This window comes from Euphorbia lathyris, chromosome 2 (assembly GCF_963576675.1).
Source record: "Euphorbia lathyris chromosome 2, ddEupLath1.1, whole genome shotgun sequence".
Classification (NCBI taxonomy): Eukaryota; Viridiplantae; Streptophyta; class Magnoliopsida; order Malpighiales; family Euphorbiaceae; genus Euphorbia; species Euphorbia lathyris.
In genome coordinates this window covers 25,397,736-25,401,609 of record NC_088911.1, presented here as the reverse complement: position 1 = coordinate 25,401,609, position 3,874 = coordinate 25,397,736, and the positions used below count along the sequence as shown (strand labels likewise).

The 3,874-nt window shown below is 31.1% G+C and overlaps 1 long non-coding RNA gene across 1 annotated transcript; it reads left to right on the top strand.

Moving 5' to 3' along the window:
- The first annotated feature begins 1,632 nt into the window (after positions 1-1,632).
- On the top strand, positions 1,633-3,378 carry LOC136217416 (uncharacterized). Its single transcript, XR_010683483.1, has 2 exons — positions 1,633-1,880; positions 2,959-3,378. It is a non-coding gene; the product is annotated as an uncharacterized lncRNA (long non-coding RNA).
- The last annotated feature ends 496 nt before the right edge of the window (positions 3,379-3,874 follow it).

The window sequence follows — 3,874 nt, the reverse complement described above, 5'->3', positions numbered from 1 at the left end:
TTAATAAAAAATATAAATAATTAAATATTAAACATTTAAAAATTTCATTACTCTTTGATATGCATTCATTAACATTAAAAAAAAAAGTAAAACAAACAAATTAACAAATATTTAAAAGAAGAAAAAACTAATATTTGACTATTAACAACACCTGAAAGTATTCTTATTTTATTAATTTGACTCGTAACGCATTCTGAAAGTATTCTCATTTCTATCTAATATACCCTTCATTCATAAGTTTTTTTAAATTTCTCAAACACTCTTATACAAATCCCATTAATATCCGCATTTAAATCGGATAATATTGAATATCCGCAAAATCCATAACAATTAATATCTGTAATTATCAAATTAGTAAAGGTTAGTTTGTATTGATCCGTGTACCATTTCATAGTTAAAGCTAAATATCCGACCCTTATTTCTTTGCTTGATTGTGTTATTTATATTGGTTTGGTTACCTTTTTATAGTTTGTTTTTGCTTTTTTTTTTAAACTCTAAATAAATGAATAAATGTGTTTGATAACTATTTTAAAAGGTAAATTATCTGCCTATAAAAAAGTGAATTGTGCAACTTTTATTGTGATTAATAGTAGGAATGTCACCTTAGGAAATGTCACATCTTCGTCGTTACCCTTTTATATTTTAATTATTTATCTTTAATATGTTACTATAATAGGTATTCAACCTTAATCTCATTCTTATCCCACACAATTCATAGAAATCTGATACATACACACACTTACCCGTTTAATTATACAAATAAAAAAATAAAATAATTATTTACAAATTTAATAAAAAAACATTATATGCAATTTAATAACAAATATAAATAATTAAATATTTAACATTTAAAATTTTCATTATTTTTTTTAATATGCATTCATTAACATAAAAAAAACAAATTAACAAAATTTATCAAAACAAAAAAAAAACAAATATTTGACCAGTAACAGTATCTGAAAGTACTCTCATTTGAATATAATACCCTTCATTAATGAGCTTTAAAAAAAAAAAAAATTCAAATAGCTTTAAACAAAATTCGAAATCCCATTAAAATCGAATAATATCTCCATTAAAATCAAATAATATCCGAAAAATCTGAAATAATTAATATCTGTAATTATCAATAAAAATGAAATTAGTAAAGGTTTGTAGTTAATATAAAAAAAAGAGTAAAGGTTTGTAGTTTGTACGATGGACAAAGTTGAAATCCAAGGGTCGAAAATGGGTGTCAAAAATGAAAAATACATGGTGGACAGTGTAGTGCAGTGCAGTGAGCGAGTACATTGATGTTTGATGACACCATCAAAACAAAAAAACACAGCTAAAATGGTCAATCCCCGTACGAGGTGTTACCATCATGGTAATCTGTAGAATCCAACGGCTATTATGTATTGTAGCGTATATACATACATACATACTCATATACTACATACATATATACATGAGGTCGTGGTCATTTCTGGAACTGAATAACCAGCTGGTAGGGTCTATCTCTGCAGCTATCTTTTGTCTTTTTTAACGTTGGGAATTTCCACCTCTTTTTTTTAATATTATTTTAATTTTTTACTCTTCCTATAATTAACCCAACCCCCCCCCCCCCCTTTCTTTCTCATCTCATCATCTCTTCATCATCACCTCCCATTCCTCTCTCCCTTGAACACAGCCGAAACTCTTGGGGGGCTTAGATAGATAGCATAAATATCCCTCTTCTTCTCAGGGAAGGAAGGGGGGCTTCTTTTTTGAGGGGAATGTTGTCTGGCTCGAGGACTCTACTCTCTTAGATCTATCTATCTACCTTTGTTAGTGTCGTCGGACCAGGCTTCATTCCCCCCAATTAATGCTCCCGATTTATACATCGCCGCCCCCAAAATGGAAAGGTTTGGTTTTTAAACCCCTCTGGTTTTTCTGTTTTTTGTCCATTTAATATGCAGATTGGTGTAATCATCAAGTTTTTTGACCGAATCTAGTTTCAATTGGATTTTCATCATTACCCCCTTTTTCATTTTGTTTTCAACTGGTGTTATGATGATAGATTGTCAGTCTTTTTTTAATGGGTTTATGATTAGGAAGGTTTTTTTCATGATGGCTTCCAGTATCTGATCCGTCCGTTTATGGCATCTTCAGATCTGGGTTTTAACTTTCTCAAACATCAAACTTTCTATATATATTTATTATCTCTCTCTCTTAGGGTTTCATGACTGACTCATATTTGGGGGGTGAGTGAGTGAGTGAGTTTCTGGTCTGATCAAAAGAAATTTTTTTGTAAAAGGTATGAGCTGGATAGATCATGTACTAGAAAGAAAGGAAGGAAGGAAGAAAGTTAACCCCTTTATCTTTTCTGTCATTTTTTGAAAAGTCTCTTCGATTTTGTGCAGATTGAGATTTCCATCGAAATGGGCGATATAATAAAATAGAAAAGACGTTGTACTCTGTAACCTCCCTTACATGTTTGCTGTAGCACTACTTGGTGCTTGAGTGCCTGCTGGTGTGTGTACATTAAAATTTTATAAAAGCATGGTCATACCTTTTTCATTTGTTTATCTACTATTAGATCTAAATTCTAATTGCATTGCTCAACTGTATTGAATCATTTTATATGGATGTTACTGTCAAATTAGAATTCCTTACCTAAAGTGTGGGTGCATTCTTTGAATTTTTTAGGGTTTTCAAGCTTTAAGGCTTATATAGATTAAGGTGTGAAGTTGCATCAAATTATTGGCTAAAGTTCTAGTATTCTTTGTGCTGGAACTAGACTTTCTTCAGCTATACATACCTTGTTGTGTTCTATTTAATTGAAACCCTAAGTCTCTTATCATATGATTGGTTTGTATCTAATGTAAGATGTTCTTATCATATTATGATGGTAAATAGATTTAATGGTGAAATTAATCCTCTGGGGAATAACCAATCTGACGTTATTCATCTAATATTATGAAAAGCTTGAGTCTTTTTCAGTGTGGATATTCCTGTAACTAATGATACCCAAGATAAGCATTGTGCAAATGAAGAGTTTGGTGATTCCTACCAGCATCTTGGTGGCTATAAGCACTTTTTGCAGCCATTTTTTAGGGAAGGAAGTTGAAGTGGACGAGAGAAGAAAAGCATCCAAAGTTCAAACACCTGAATGACAAGCTAGAGAAGGAGGATCAGGCACTTGTTTTTAGGGCATAGCTGAGAAGTTTGGCAGTTATACACATACACAAACACTAAACACCCCTATCTATGGCTATTACTCATTCATGGTGCATTGAAAATTGTGATGTAATATAATACTCCAGTAGATTAGACATCCATAAATCTCTCCATTGCTTGTCAGTGTATGAGCTAATGTTAGCTGGTTTTTCAATTAGTGTCATGATGAGATTAATCTGACCATTTTTCTGCCGATAGTTAAATTAAATAATTAGTCTTAATCCTTGTTGTTGGAAAGGGGATATTGTATGAATGCTGTCTGGTAAAGGTGTGGCTTTTGGGAAATTGAAGCTTTTTGACCTTTGCAAAACATAAAGTAAACAACTTTCTCATTTGCTTTTATCAATGATTAATTAACCTTTTGAATGTTCATGAATTTCGATGGAAAAAGTTTCACTGACCACATTTTTCTATATATGAATGAATGATTGGTATGCTTAAAGATTGACATCAGTTTAATTTATAAAAGTTTAAAACTTTCAAGGATAAGATAGGATAGTATATTGTTTGACTGTTGAGTACCTGCGTAGGAGTACAAACCCTAGTTTTCTTTTTCACTACTGTGAATCGTTTTTACTGCGGTATCCTATGCAACTATGCCTCTCTTTTTACCTCCTTGATGTTCATTTCTTATTTCAATATATGATTTTTTTTTTGATGGAAATATCAAAAAATCGTA